At 32.6% G+C, this 17348-nt stretch overlaps 1 long non-coding RNA gene across 1 annotated transcript; it reads right to left on the reverse strand.

Moving 5' to 3' along the window:
* Window positions 1–12554: 12554 nt before the first annotated feature.
* On the reverse strand, window positions 12555–13655 carry LOC130591708 (uncharacterized). The gene is made up of 2 exons (XR_008969750.1): window positions 13479–13655; window positions 12555–12900 (listed from the first exon to the last, which is right to left on the reverse strand). It is a non-coding gene; the product is annotated as an uncharacterized LOC130591708 (long non-coding RNA).
* Window positions 13656–17348: the final 3693 nt, after the last annotated feature.

The raw sequence follows: 17348 nt of genomic DNA on the forward strand, positions 1-17348 counted from the left end.
TGGAAGCATAGATGGACTATCCTTGGTCAAAATGTAAGTTGCTGATTCGCTTCTTTTTAATGCGGTTATATTCTTTCCTTTTTTATATGATCCTGCACTTTTGTTCTTCAGCAACAGTCATTTACTTTAGTTTGCAAACCTTACTTGTGCCTCCATGTGGATTACATCATGTGACATGCCTTTCCAGTTCTAATTTTTTTAACAATGACTTGCATGCGAGCAAAGCCTTGTTAATCTTGAATGAAGTTGTCACTTCTGAAACCGAAGGGACCATTTTAGAGGTGATATCCAGAGCTTCATGTAGTGTAGTGATATGTGTTTTAGGGCACATTCATTTTGAGGTTGCATAAATGAGAAAAATCTCCGAAACTTACTTCATTAATGAGAAAAATTTGATCCTAGATCACATAGAGGTTTACCACCTCTACTTGACTTGACTAAGCTAGTTGACATTCATAATAATTTCGTGGTCTTATTATTATTGACAGTTGTTGAGCTTGGTACGGATAACTTATTACTACATACTATTTGACATCTTTAGTCCTCATGCAATTAGATGAGTTTATTTATTTTTGTATTGTAGATGTTAGAATATGTACGTCAATCTTGTGTGAGACGAGACCTATAATTGAATCTATTTTGAGTTATTGCACGTGGTAGTAGCATTTAGCTTTTATAAGTATAGGACTAACTTAAATTATTGGAGATACTATGAATGTGCCTTTTACTTGAGTGGTTTTGTTTTCCCTATTTATTTGGTAGAGTGAGGGCAAGGAAAAGGATTTGTGGGTTGGTGCGAAAGCATAGTAGTATGATGCATGTAGCTTATAACGAGTTCAAAGAAGTTGACAAGGCACTCAGTTTGGTAGTTTTCTCCATCATGTCTTAAATATGAGGTAAAGTTTGATAAAATAAAAATAAAAGAGAAGCTCGTTAAGTCCATAATTTTAGCAAGGATATCACCATTATTACTGAATGAATCCTTAATAGATGATTTGTTCTTTTTCAAATACTCGTTTCTTTTTACAGTATAAAATTATTAACTGTTTTACCTTAAAACTAATATTAAAAAGTTTTTATGAGTGTATTTAAATCTTAACTTGCTCATAGGTATTCTAGATATATGCTTAAAGTAATTATTTTTTTGAGACAAAATTATAAGCACTTGTTTAGGTGTCATTTTGTTCACCTCATATCTTGTGTAATAATTGCGGGGATGAATTTGTTAGTGATGGTTACGTAACTTCTCTTATCTCCCTTCTCCTAGCCTCAGGAGTATGACAATGATACAACATTAGGTATTCTGGAGTAATCTATTTCCTATTTCCCCTCAAAAAAAAAAAAAGAAGGTATTCTACGTTGTTTTTCAAGTAATTTTTGTTGGCGGGATTTGTATGACAAATGAATGGTCTTCGAAATCCCACGATATAAGCTAGATAACAATCTAACATATAGGGATTGTTTGGCAATCGGCTGTTGGCCGTTGGCTTTTGGCTGGTTTAGTTGGCTTGTTTGACTGGCTGGAAGCATTGGCTATATGTATTGACTTTTTAAGTTGGCTGTTTAAGCCAGCTGTTTGCAAAAGTGTTTGACAAAATTAAGTGTGGCTGTTGGCTGTTTATTAGAGAGTTTGTGGGCCAACAAGTCAAAAGCCAATCCAAAAAGCTGCTCCAGGCAGCTTTTTCATTTTGGCTTAAAAGCCAGCTTTTCAACCAACCAAAAAGCCAATAATCAAACACTCTTTTTGGCTGTTTGACCAAATTGAAAAGCCAAAAGTCAATGATTAAACCATTTACCAAACATGGACATACTCCTAGATGGAATTTCTACTCTACGAGCAAGGCACAATAAACTGGCTACTCTTTAGGTCCCATCAACCTAACCATTCAATAGGCTACGCAACATTTTGAATGATGGGCGGCCAAAGTTGAGAACTCGGAAACATGAGTGAGAAGATAGTAACAGATGGGGGATGGAGTATTCATTTCATTGAGTTCAGACTTTAGAGAGAGCCAAGTGAGCCAGTTAGGTCAGGCCAGCCAGATAAACAATGGGTGTTGGGACCCATTATGTTAATGTGGGTTGCAGGAGCTTTGTCAGCTTGCAATTTCCTTTTACTACCTGTCTTATAAGGATATTTGGTTGTTTTTATTTTTTTGGTTTGTTGGAGCTAATAAAATGTATAAGTGGAGAAACAAATATAATAATATCAGAGTAAGTACATGGAAAATTTGTCAAAGATAATATAAAACTCATTTTTGCAAAAAAAATACCTTATAAAAATTTTTGGTAAGAAATTAACTTTTAAAGCAAAAATGTTGTAAGAAATTACCTTAGACCGCACTTCGACTATTGAGCACATTTTTTAGCTTTGACTTGTGTATTTCACTTAATCTTTATTGAAATTCTTCAAACTACCACATTTATATACCAATATTCAAAAGGGAAATGAATATCTTTGGTGAATTGGAGTGAAAAGGAAGAAAAAAGATAGGAGGTCAACGCTAGAATTAATGTTCTAAGTCCAATTTGGCCAAAGGCAGCTTTATACAACATTTATGCTTTAGAAGGTAGTTTTTCACAACTTTTTTTTATAGCCAAAATTGGTCATAATGACAAACTATGGTGCGGGTGCACCTTGCACTATCAATTTTGACTAATAGCCAAGACAACCCAAACTATTGGCCTGGGTGTAGCGAGTGTCATAAATAATGTCAAAGCTAACTTTTATTGCTGGCTACAGTGAATCCGTGTTAATTTTTTTCTTCTTTCCATTTTCCCCTTTTTGTTTCATTTAGCCTATTTTTCATTGATTAGAAGCCCAAGTCATATGAACATGTGTCGAGAAAAGTTAGTTTAGGTGTCATTGACGCTCAATGCAGCTAAGGTAATAGTTTGAGGTGTTTTGGTTACTAATCAAAGTTGGTGACGCTGGGTGTACCCGCGTCATAATTTGTGGTGTTTAGGCTAATTTTATCTTTTTTACAAGGTAGTTTCTTACAAAAATAAAATAATTTTAAACAAATTTACCTAAGCAAAGTGATGGTTCGGATGGTAAGTTTTGGTAAACTAACCATGTGGCAAACGAAAGAAGAGAAGAGAGTGTTATGTGACTTGATGACATAATGTTTAATAAAGAGTAAACAAACAGATTAAGAAAAGTCTAATATGGAGGGTGGACCTAGTTTTAGTGGATATAGTAGAGGAAAATGTTCCTTGAGAGGGGATTTGTTTGATATCTTTAAAATGAAAATTGGAGCAAATAATTGAGACAAAAGGAGTTTGCTTTTCCTTTTTTGGACATGTAAACACATAAAAAAAAAAATTGTTGCAGCTATTTTTCAAATAGTTTTTCTTCTTCCTTTTATTTCATCCCATATTGTTTTTGGTATGGAGTTTCATTTGTAGTTTTTCTCCGATGAAAGTCACCCAAGTGATTGTATGCAGTATGCACCCCAAATTCTTGTTTCCTGGTTGGATTGGGAAAGTAAAGTGAGAACACTAAAATAGAGACGCGAGTAATATGGAAAATTTAATCACTTTTCCCCAAATATATACGCTATTATTTACTTATATGGCATAACAATATTGCCGTGAAGGCCAATTTATCTCGCTGGGGTATGGAGGTTCTGAGATTTCCTTGTTCCGGTCAAGCCACGGAAGAGATTCAATATACTTTCTGCTTTTATGATTTAGCCTCCTGAGCTTGGTTCACCAGCCAAGTCACTATTTTCTCCAAGTTTGATGGCCACATTCCATTACGGGAATGGATAATTGTGTGGTTGTTTCGTTCTGCAAGGAGAATGGACCTGATCAAGGCTCCGTACTTTCATAGCTACTTTATGGGCTATTCGGTGTATGAGGAATGTTTGGATTATCTATAGTATTTTAGCTAGGGATGTCAAAGGATGAGATTTGGACATGATTCTCTAAGATCTAGATCCATATTCGTTTTTTAGGCATGGATTAAGATTCGACCTAAATTTGGGTAATAAAATTGAGTACTTAGATCCAATGCATCATACATATCCGGTTACAAAATATAAACAATTTCATGCAAACCACTTTAATTTTCACAATAAATAAAAATTTTAAAGAACAAAACATCATTTAGCATCTTTATTTGTCAGTGTTGAAGTAAATAAACATTCAACCTTGATACAACAAGTCCAAGCATAAATAACGTTACGAGTTTAAAGTTAAGTTTTACCTTTCAATTATATATTCTAAAATAACTTTAAAAAAACGGGTAAACGGATCGGATTTGGTTAAAAATTTAGGACCTTGGTCTAGATCTGCTTTAAAAAACTAGGATTTGAATTCGTCGGTTCCAAAATTTGAGGATTCATATCCGCTAAAAACGAATTTGGGTAGGGTTCATTACTCACTGATATCCTAATTTCGGTTACTCTTTCAAGCATCCTACAAGCTACGGAACTAGCGATGGAGAAGCATCGAACCTTTCTTTATCATAAAGATATGACCCCGGCCACCTCCCTTTTAGCCTGGATTCATGGTAGCTAATATAGCCATATAGGCCAATAACTATGGTAGGTAATATTCAAATTGATGTTTTTTTGGCAACCTCAAACCTAGCGAGGGAGTATTGCTTGGGTGGCAAATTCGTTCAATGGACGCTCAAATAGGTGCATGGCGAGGCGGTCCATTCAATGTCCGCTGTTGCAACAGAAGTTAGATGCCTTAGCTTTATAATGAGCAACAGGATAAGGATATTGTCACATTTCCATCAAGATCGATATGTAATTACTTGTTCGACATCTACAAAATTCGAGCACTTTTGATATTTTGGTAAGGTGATTCACGATATTTGCACAATAGATCGTACAGTTGAATGGTGCATGATCATTAAAGCTTCTCGTGCACACGTAAGACAAGCGCACGACCTCGCAACAACTTGTGATTTGTTAAATTTTCAGATTATATGAAAATGGGCCTAGGTAACCCAATAAGGAGGAGGAGAGTTTAGCCCACTTATAAGGTAGGAGGTTCCATCCTAAAACCAACTGGTGATAGGAGGAGTAACTCCTCATCTTATAAAGTAGTTTATTCTCTCCTCTTTCTCCAATGTGGGACACTCACAAGTGGACTTTCAATGGGTTTCAACACGCCCCCTTACTTGTGAGTGTCCTTAGAAATTCAGAGCTAACCGGAAAGGTCATAGCAATAATCTTCTTAGGGGATGGACATCCTGTCGAGGTAAATCCTTATCTAGTAGCGATCAAATACCCAGTTTAGATGAGACCCGCAACCCGGGCTCTGATACCATGTTACAATTCGTAGAATTGTTTTAGTGAGAAGAACACAACAAGGAAAAACAATGGGGGACACACAAGATTTTCTCCATCACTGCTTTACATTAGGAGCTCAGGCTTAGAACTACTTATTACTTGAGAGAATTCTTACAAATGTTGAATGCTATACATTTATGAAAAAATGAATAGAACTATTGCATAAGATGTTCTATTTATACAGTAATAGAAAGAAAGAAACTAGCTAATATAATGACAGGAGGAAAGAAACTAACTGAAAATATCAGTAACAAACTTTGTAACTGATTATGCTGAGCTGGCAAAGTTTCCATCAGGTGGCTGTGGCTGCTAATGGTTTGCCATCTCTTGGTGTTCTGTAATGTTATATTTAACATGATTGTACTCCTTTCATTCGCTTTACTTTTTAGTCTTCTATGTTCTTGCGGTGTCAAAAAAGGAAAAACATTATTTTTTGAATATAAAAAAGTTCGGTATATAGGGATAGAGGAGGAACGAAAGGTTAATATCGTCATTTTACGGGTAATATGACAATTTAGGTTTATGTACACTGACTTACTGGTAACATTAACTCATTACTAATGGTTAACGGGCAATGCTACATCTACCCGGTGGGTAGTTAACCCACTAGAAATATAGCATTAAAAAACTATTAGAATTGATGAGTTGGATTCCACTATTTATTCATTTCTATTAGTAGTGGGTTGTTGACCCACTGGGTAGATAAAGTTGTTTCCATGGTTAACGTATGTAGGTTTAATGAGAATCATTTATGTTTGATTATCCAACGTTAGTTTATCAATTAGTGGTAAATAATATCAATGCTCATTATGTAATTTTGTAGTTTTAGCAATGTCATTGCTAAAAAATTAATAGTCAAATTCAATCTTACATGAGCATTTGAGAACAAAACAATAATCTATTTTAGTATATTAACTCTTTTATCAAATACTCCCTCTGTTTTTTTTTATCATTCTCACTTTCCTATGCGCGTCTCCCAATACACCTCTTTGAGCTTAAATATCTTTCATTATATATTAGTAAAAATTATAATAATTGAATATTAATAATGTACTAATTGAGACGAATCAAATAAGACCCCACATGACTATGTTTTTTCTTATAAATTGTGGAACAATTAGAAGATTCTCTCTAGGTATAAATAGTGCCAAGATTCTAAGTGAGAAAGATAAAAAAAACAGAGGGAGTATTATATAATAATGCTTTTTTTGAAGATGATAAATCATTTATTGGTCAAAAATGATTACTTCTTAATGTTTACATTTTCATAAAATAAATGTTTTTAGCAAAACTCGAACTTATTATATGTGATATGAAAGAGTTTTATAATGATATCAAATCTTTATATTAAATTTATAAATATGTGATACTATAAAATAAATTATGATATATTATGTTAATTCGAGACATACCCAATGACTCAAATGTATACCTATCAAAGTCTAAAGAGATGAAATATGTAAAAACTTTCCAGCCATCAAGTTTTACTTTTGTTCGATGTGTTTCCTTCTCATACATTGACATTTCAACTAAACAATTATTGATATCGGTTGCCAAACATGGAAAAGCATTAAATGGGCACCTGTCATTGTTCAATCCCTACTTTTAGCCAGGCACGGGATTGATGAGACTCGCGAGTGAGGTTTTATTCTAATTGAAATCATTTTCTCTTCAAATATTAAGATTGAATATCTTTTACGAGTAAGAATTACACACTTATACTATTTTAATTTTAGATTTATATGCATGTGATATATGCATTAAGACAACTAGGAATATTTTCATCGTCACAATCTTAATATGAAAACTAACAATTTTATATAAAGTTCCATGAATATCTCAAAGTAAATCAATATAGTATTAATTGCAGAACTACAACAAAATTGTCGAATTAAATTGAATTTAAACAATGAGGAGAAGAGGGAAAACAAAAAAGTGATGAAAAAGATTTTCTTGAGGGAAGTGATAATGGAATACTCCTTCCATTTCATAACATAGTGCTCACTTTTCATTTTTTACGAGAATTAATGTAATTGTAATTAAATGTCTGATCTAAAAAAGAATGTAAGCAATAGATTATGAGATGGAGGGAGTAATTAAGATATATGAAATGGCAATAAACTAATCTTTCTTGAACTTCACATACCTTGCCCAAGTGCAATATACTTCTCCGATTTTTATTAGTTAACTCATTGTTTTGGGCACAAAGTTAGCAAAAATAGTTATGTAGGTCATTGAAAGGAAGAGAAAATATTAATTAATTGCATATTGTATTAAAGTCAATGTTGTGAGCTAAAAAGTAGAGTAAGGTAAAATAATAATATAAAATTAATATGATCATTTCAAAAATAGAAAAAAAAAAGTGAGTACACTAATAATCGATTAATCACAGTCCAAAAAAGAAAGTAGACGAACTAATAAAAATCAAAGGGAATAGTTGATGCGTAGGACATTAGTAGTATGTTATATGGGTAGGTGGACAATCGGGAAATTTGTCATTATATTTGGTATAGAAGAGGGCACTTGTTTGTGTATAATAAGTACTTACTATACACAAAATCACAAACCCAATGATTCATTATACTTTTTTCATTCTATTGTAGGCAAAAAGTCATATTTTAATTTGGTAGTCAAAATTCACTTATTTTTTTCCATACAATTTTAAGGATTCAAGTGTAACATAACAACTATATTATTGGATTTCTGTGAATAATCATTTCTTGTCAAAGTTATTTTCCACCTTTCTTTTTGGATGTGTCCAATGTCCATATTTTTTTGTTCTCTCTATGCTATAGTAAAATACTCTTGGTCACCTTTCGTTCATTTTTGTTTTGTTTTTATGAATAGTACAATTGGTTAATATCATCAACGAGATGGTAGTTTTTAGGCTTTATTCTCATCAATTTATTTTAACTTATTTCAAAAAAAAAGTAAGTTTAAATAAGATATGTTCATATAAAAATAAATAAGTCTAACAATACAAATATCATCAAGTTTAATAAGTTCGGATAAGATAAAGATAAGTTCAAAGAATATACGATAAGTTCTGATAAATCAAAATAATCTCTATTATATAAGGGAAGGGGGGAGCAATGGTGTCCTTTTTTGAAATGCCTATTTTACCCCCCTTTCCTTTCTAAATTACAAAAGAAATGTCAAAATCCAAATCGGCACTCAAAGAAAATTACCGAAAATTAATTTACAACACTCACTCACAAATCATTCACAAATCACCTAAAAGAAAAACTTTATAAATCACTCATACAATTGAGAAAATCACGTTATAAAAATCACGTAAATCATTCAAATAATCAGGAAACTTTATTAAAACTTAAAATTACATGCAAACTAAAACTAATAACCTAGAACGTCAATACATACAAAAACATTTACAAAAATTTACTTACAAATCACTATTCTCAAGAATCATTCACAATTAATGGTGGGTCATGATAAAAAAATAGAGGTGTATTTGTAGTGAAATCAGAATTTAGAAGTTAGACAAGGAAAAACATTATTTACTTTTATCCTATATATAATGAAACTTTTACATATATTTGGACCTATCTTTTATTATATAATACCGATTAATTATCAAGGTAAAAAGTTTTATGTAAAATATCATTCAAGAATTAAAGTACAACATATCTCTATTATATAAGGGAATGGGGAGCTATGGTGTCCCCAAATGAAGAGACTATGTTACCCCCTTCCCATTCTAAATTACAAATTCACTTACAAATCAAAAGGGGCTTCAAACTAAAATACCAAAAATATAATTATAACAATCACTCACAAGTCAACAAAAATCATAAAATTGTATAATTTGTGTTATGCAAATCACTAAAATGAGGAAGCTTTACAAAAACTTAAAAATTCACTTACAAACTACAATCTATAAAAAAATTGACTTGAAATCAAAGTGTTCACTTTCTTTACAATTTATGAATTATTGTACTTAATTCAAAAATCAACTAAAAAATTGTAATATTAGAAATCATAAATAAATTCAATAAAAATTATATTTTGTTCATAGAATTTAACTTTGAAAAGTAAAAAAAACAAAAAGAATGGTGAGAGAATTAAGTGACAGAAACTAAACCAATCAAATTTTGCAACTAAAAACAATTATACTTCGTATGTCTAATGTTCAAATTTTGACTCTTATGCTGAAGAAAATCGACTTTTTGTTTGGAAAAAAATTCAAGCACGCATCGCGTGCAAAAAATTCTAGTTTAAATTGAACGAACCCTTAATATTGTTTTTTGGATTTTTCTAAGTTTTTTTTAAACATTTGATCAAGAAAATTGATATATATGACATAGTTAATTAAGGAAATAGGGAGCAAGATGGAATTATCATATATGGAATTATATATCAATTATGAGATTAATGTCCTCAATAAACTATGCCCTGTATATATGTTTTATCGAGCAAATGTAAAAACAAATAGCTAAACCAAAGTCTTGGTGTATATGTCAGAAAAACTTTTTCTTTTCCCGGTGCAAGTAGTTCGTATTGTAGAAGTCAACATAAAATCATCTCTTTGCAAGTGGCTATATTTAGTTGACCTTATTTTTGGTTATTTCAGATTAGATCAGATCAGATCATGCTTATATTGGTTCTGTTTGGCATTACTAGCTGAAAATAAACTGAAATTGATAAGTTAACTGAAACTGATAAGATAATGCTGAAACTGATAAGGTGCTGAAACTGATAAGGTAACTGATTAGTTTAATTGTTTGGCAAAATTAGTTGATTAAGTTGATAAATTATTTTAGCAAAATTAGTTGTTGTCAAAATTTGGAAAGATTTTCCAAAATTTCAGTCACCTGATTGTGAAAAGCTAAATTTTTTAACTTATCATTTAAGTCATTTTAGCCACCTGAAATTTTATTTTAGGTGCTCTCCAAACACTGCTAATCATTTTAGCACCTAAAATATGTTAGCACCTTATCATTTAAGGTAGCTAAAATGCTTCCCCAAACAGAGCCATTTAAATAATCATTACTACTATTACTACTATTATTTACTAGTTCATTTGTTCAAAAGGATGATTGTTGTTGCTGTTGTACTTATTAATTATTAATATTGGTGATTATTATTAATCTCGTTGTTACCATTATAAATGTCATTGTTATCACTATTTTAAGTTATTTTGTTGTTATTAAATAATATAAAATTAATAGTCACGTGTTAAGAACATAAGATTGGTACAAAAATAAAAAATATATAAAATATGATAGCTCAAATTCATGACAGCGAAACTACTAAGTTCGGGTTACATTTCAAAATAAGCTAAGTGCGAGATACAAATTATAAATTTTTTTTGAAAGAATTTTTTTTAAAAAAACTGAAAATATCAATGTTCACGGAGCAAATGAGGGGGCCAGGGGAGGTTGCATGGTGTGCAACGTAAAAGAGAAATTAGTAGTAGCTATAATACTTAACTAAAATTTCTTAGTTGTTTGTATATATTATTTTATTTTATATGAAAAAATGAGCTGAGTCTGCCGACTTCTCAAGTGTAAAACATTTTTTTTAAGGGAAAGTGTGAAACATTAGAAGTGCTCTTATAAATTAATGACTTGGGTTACAAAATTATTTTTAGTAATAATAATAATTATTATTATTATAATTATTGTTGTTGTTATTATAATAATGATAATAATAATAATTATTATTAATAAAAGCTGTGTAAAAGTTGTGATAGAAATAAAATGATAATAATAGTAATATTATAAATAAAATCTTATGTATATTGCATAATAATGAATTACAAAGTAATAATATGGTAGTAATAATATACATTATAAAAGATAAGATCTTGTAAATCATATCAGATCAAATCACATTAGAAAAAATAAGTTCAGATCAGAAAAAATAAGTTCAGATCGGATCATATCAGAAAAAATAAGTTAAATAAGTTCATATTAGAAAATTTTAGGTGAATTAAGTATAGCTTAAGACAATAATTTTCTTTGTCAAACATATCATCTAATCTAATATATCCATCTAATAATATACTGAAACAAAAATCAAAGTCAACACATATCATTATCTCTTTGAATATTTTCTAGCTTAAATCAGTTGTGAGATATTCTTGGAAATAAAAATTTTTAAACAATATTCTTAAACTACATCTCCTCAGTTTTTTTTTTTTTTTTTAATTGCAAAAAATGACTTTTTGGTGAATGTATTAAAATAATCAAATGTAGCAACTGAAAAAAAAAACAGAAGTAGTACTATTTGATCATAATCTAACTAAATTTATATTCAATATATATAGATAAACCATTTGGCATTTGGTCACTATTTATCAACCAACTATGATAAACTTTCTTTCACCATTATTTAAGGAAAAACATAGTCTAGTGGGATCTTGCTAAATTCGTCTCAACACAAGGATTCCAAATATCAAAACAGCTCATAATTTTCTGAGGCCTCGTTTGGTTCACATGGGAAGTAATTTCCCATGGGAATTTACATTTCATGGGAAATTCTTTCCCTTGTTAATTTCCTAGGAATTAGACAAAATTGTTTGGTTGACACCATAGGAAATTGCATATCCTAGGAAATTACTCACCAAGGGGGGGCTTGGTGAGTGATTTCCCATGTTTCATGGGAAATTCTATTTCTCTTGGAATTTGTATTTCCTATGCTTTTCCCATTTCCCTCCAACCAAACACAACACCCATAATGTATTTCCTAGGAATTTGTATTTTCAAGGGAAATAGCTTCCAACCAAACATCTAAATTTTATATATTATCATTGAAAATTATTTAGACATATTGAGAAGAACAAAGCCTTAGCTTACTCCTTTCTTGTAGAAAGATTAGTACATGTTTTTCAAAAATATCTATCTAAATATAGACGGATCATGTAATAATTTAGTATTTACTAATTGTAAAGCTTCATTTGATTTGTCATTATAGACAACCCAACACATTTATTCATCCCTCTTAAAATTTGTATTCTTTCTTCTCTAGTATATTGTTGGTGCTCACTGATCGGACAGCGAGACCCTTATGTTGGGTTATTTGGATGTAGGCAACATATTCAAGGCATTTCAACAGTATTTGACACTGCACTTGTGAGATGGTGTCTCATCACAATAAATAATTATCTTATTGTTTATATTTCTAACATTAAAATAAAATTTAACCAATTAGAGGAGTTTGATTACTGTGAGTTGTTTTAGTCAGTATCATCGACATATTTGTATTGTATTATACATCTCACAATAACTATTTAGCTATAAATCTATATTGTAAATAACGAATACATACAGTAACTTAGGACGGTAAAAGGTGAAGGTTGGTAATGAACAAGAGAAGTGTAATAATCTGGTCTTATAATTTATCTTGTAGAGTATTATTTTAGTTTACAGTTGAATGATTGAAGAACTAGCTAGTCTTTATATAAGGTGGGTCTCCTTTTAATGCTGGACAGCAAGAGCTGCCAATGACGCTTTTAATACCCGCAGTAGTTATGAGTCCCTGCCTTGCTGCCTTGCTGCCTTGTAGGATGAATACAGTTGGCGAGAAAAGGCAAGCACAATGTGACCCACAAGGAAACAAGCGCATCAAACTGCATATAAAAGCTCCTTAATTAGCTTGTTTTCTAGGTTGAGGGCCCCTAACTAATGCACTCTCATTCAAGTGTTTGATGAGCATCAGTAATTCATCTGATCTATACAACAAAACCATTAATTTTCAGTGGTTTTTTCTCCATAGGAAGTCATAGAATTTGATCTAAGCAGCTGGCATTGTTAGATTGGGGGACCCATAAACAGAAAACATCATTTTTTTTTTTTTTAGGAAATTAAGTCAGTCCAAAGGCTAACCCCTAGCATAATGCTGGGGGTAAGGATCGAACTCTTGACCTCAAGGGTCAAGAGGGAGCGCCTATGTTACTCCGACACCCTCTCCAGGCCGGAGTATCGCGTATCGACTCGACACGACACGCGACACGACGCGCGACACGCCTGGAAAAGGTGTCGAGTCCCGTGTCGGAGTAAGTGTCGAATATACTCTTCAAGGGTCGACACTAGAGAACCGAGAGAGAGAGGAGGAAAGAAAAGAAGATGAAAAATCACAGATCTAGGGTTGATTCGAAACCTAGATCTGGAAATTGAAGAGGAAAATGCATATACTAGGACAAATTACCATGGGGCTTTGGTTCTAGCAAGAATTCCGAGCCAGATGGTGTTGTCAGATCTCCGGCAACGGCAGTCGGCGGCGGTCGGCGGCGGTCGGCGGCGGTCGGCAGTTTCTCTTTCTTTCCCTAGCCCCCGACATTTTCTTTCTCTGTCTTCCTCTTTTTTTTTTTATTAATCCAGTCAGTTTACGTGGTGTGCCCCTCCCCCTTTTCTTTATTTATTTTTTCTTTTTATTTTTTCTTAAAGTTTACCAACTAGGGTTTTAAAGAAAGCATTAAAGTGGGCTAGGTATAGTTAGGCCTTAAAAAAAAAAAGCTGTCATAACTCATAAGTAACATTATATTTTTTTTTTACTGGCATAACATTATATTAGAGATACGCTAATTGAACAGTGAACACAAGTTTATATAACTAAAGTATTTTTTTTATGCTATCTCGTACTAAAAAACTTGTTACTCTTTATTATTTATTTTTAATTTCAATTTCAAATAAATGTATTTTTTGAAAAACATCTCAAGTATCCAATTTTTTTCCGACACTTTTCAGATACCGTGTCTAGAAAATTGGTCAAGACACTCTTTTGACCGTATCGCCGTATCCCTCAAATTTTGGGACTAGAGTGTCGGATCCTCCGATCCCTACTTGGACACGACACCCGTATCCGTGTCTGAGCAACATAGGGGAGCGCTCTACCCACTTGAGCTAACTCCTATCCTTGAAGAGAAAACATCATAGAGGAGACGTATGATTCATTTGATTGGTTTTGTCATATTTTTCCTTGCTTGTGTAGTTTTGGATACCACTTCTTAGGAGTATATCATTTTTCATCTTTTAGGTGTGGTTGGAATTTCAATTTGGTTTTAGATAACTGAAAAGGCTTTTCTTTTATAGTAGTATGAAAGGATTGCTTAGTTATCAAAAAAGGAGAAGGAAGAAAAAAGTTTACAAGGTATTTTAATATTGGTAACTAGGTTGTTTTTTTTGGGTAAAGTATCACATGTTTTTTTTTTCTATGTTTCTTTATTTTATGTGTTATTATGTTTTCAGAATTAAGAGATTATTTATTACCACCGGGAGTGAGTACCACGAAACTCCACGAGTTTATTATGTTTTCAGAGGCTATTTATTACCACGCCGGGGGGTGAGTGGTCCCGTACGAGGGTAGCCTAGAGGAAAATTCATCTTACCACGAGTTTCGAAAAGGAGGCCCAAAAAAAAACTCTTTTTGTTGTGTACAATATTTTTAAATACCATCATCTGGTAGTTCTAACATGTTTAGTATTTTCTTTTTAACTAAGTATTGGAGCAATTAATCTGAGAAACCCTTTGGTAGGGTGTTTCCCTAATATAGCCTTGTTCTTTTTGTAACATAACATGATGAAATCCTAGTTCTTCACAAAGTTGGAATGTTCTGTAACCAATTTTTGGTTTTCCAAAAGATCTCTGACTTAAAAGTTGTTCATTATGCTCTTGAAATTCTTGTTATTACAAACTAATTTCAAAATGTGTATGTAACTAATTATTTGTCAAAAAATTTCAAAAGGCAAAAATAGTCTTGTTGGAGCTATTGACAACTAGTAATGGGTTATTTCCATAGTTTTTAGAGGTACATACACCCATCCTTGATTAATTTGCTATATGGTATTTAACCCGATTTAATGATTTACAGATTGTCACATGACGTGTTTTTGCCTTTGTGATGATATATATAGATGAATTTTATGTTTTTTTTATAGTGTCGTTGATATCGTTTAAAATATGTTACAGATATTTTATAGATTAAAAAGAAATATATATGTTAACATCAATTGTATGTAGCATTGTTTTTTTTTTTGGCCCCCTTCCAAGAACCCATGGTAAGATAAATTTCCACTGGACCGCCCTCGTATAGGCCACTCACCCAGATTAAGTTCAATATCCATTTTCTCAATGTCAAATTTATGGAATGGAAGTCTATTAGTACATAATACTCTTATTATTCTTTGTTTAAGTTAAAACATTACAATAGTAATGGAGATGTGTAGATATGTCGTTATTAATATTGTAATTTTTGTTTACAAAGAAGACAATGTAGTTTGGTGGCCAAAAAAAATGATATTTTAATTAGTCTGTTAGGAAATCTAAATCTCTTGCATTATTTTATAGGTCTTTCAAAATCAAAAGTAGAATGCCATGCTAGAGCCTATATGGTGCCATGTCAACATCCACGTGTTCAATACTCTCGCACACATTTTAATAATATATAAATATAAATATAGATTAATATGTTTCGATAACTTTACGTATAAGGTATTTGATTTGCCCATGCATAATTAGGTTTATCAAATTCTCCCCTTACACTTGAGTAACCAACCCAAATTGGCATACCATTCTGAAAATTGCTTTCCCAAAATTCACTTCGAAATCCATACGAACGCATATGGTCTTATTAGGTAGCTTTAATTTCATGAGAGTTTAGATTTTCTTTTGTCGACTTTTACATGCATGTACTATGTCTCACATTCTCAATCATGCAAGACAATAGCTGGTGTTTCCTTCCCTAAACTAGTTCAATAAGATTACCCTTTGGAAATTGGAATGTATTTGTGGTCCCTTGACTTAATATTTTTCTTTTGTCAATGGATAGTTACCTGTCTTTTTCTCGTTTTAAGCCATATCTTGTTAAGTGTATGTAAGCTTTTATGATATCATACTCTCACATGGATGATAGTGGAATAAGCTAGATTTGATGTAATCATATAGACTTTGAAGTGTTATACATTGGTGGACTGAGAATTAAAGGGATTGTTTGGATTTCTCATTAAATAGTGGTTAGACCAATTTTAGACGATTCATCCATCAAAGTTTATGATGTTGGTATTTGGTAAATGTAAAAGATGCCTTGAATTCAAGCCAAGCTCGAAAACCCGCGGGCGCGGGCTCGATCCCGCGGGCGAAAGAATTCGTCGGTATGCAGCAGCCCGAAATCCCGTGGGCGCAGGGTCGACCCCGCGGGCGGGCAGAATTGTCGTGTGAATGAAGGTGGCTGGCTGCGGGCGCGGGGTACACCCTGCGGGCGCGGGTCGGGCGACTCACAAATACGCGTAAACGCGTTTTCTGTTGTGGGTATAAATAGGTTATTTATATCCTAGGGTTTTAGACTACGAATTAGCCTATTTTCTCTTTGTAATCTGGTTTTCCTCACATAATAAAATATTCTCCCTCTCTCTGCCGTGGATGTAGCCAAATTGGTGAACCACGTAAATCTGGTGTCTGATTTTATCGCTTTTTGCTTTCATAATTTGTTTCTCTCTCAATCGCGTTATAACAAACTGGTATCAAGAGCTTAGGTTTTCGATCTTGCGTGAGAAAGATGTCTGGGGTGAATGTCAAAATCGATAAATTTACTGGGAGGAATAGTTTTAGTCTGTGGCAGATCAAGATGCGGGCGTTACTGAAGCAACAAGGGTTGTGGGCATCGTTGGCAAAGAAAGCAACGGATTCAGTCACCGCTGAGATGGCCGTTCTGGAGGAGAAGGCTCATTCAACGATTATGTTGTGTCTGGCAGATGACATAATCACTGAAGTCGCGGAGGAGGAAACCGCATCTGGTTGTGGTTGAAATTAGAGAGTTTGTACATGACAAAATCTCTAACCAACAAGTTGATGATGAAACAACGTCTGTTCAGCCTGCGTATGCAGGAAGGTACGTCTCTAAGGGATCATCTAGATAAACTGAATACCATCTTACTAGATCTGCGAAATATTGATGTTAAAGTAGATGATGAGGATGCTGCTTTAATATTGTTGGTATCTTTGCCTATATCATATGAGAATTTTGTGGATTCCTTTATTGTTGGTAAAGATAGTCTGTCGTTAGAAGAAGTAAGATCTGCTC

The sequence above is a fragment of the Beta vulgaris genome, chromosome 6 (assembly GCF_026745355.1).
Source record: "Beta vulgaris subsp. vulgaris cultivar EL10 chromosome 6, EL10.2, whole genome shotgun sequence".
Classification (NCBI taxonomy): Eukaryota; Viridiplantae; Streptophyta; class Magnoliopsida; order Caryophyllales; family Amaranthaceae; genus Beta; species Beta vulgaris.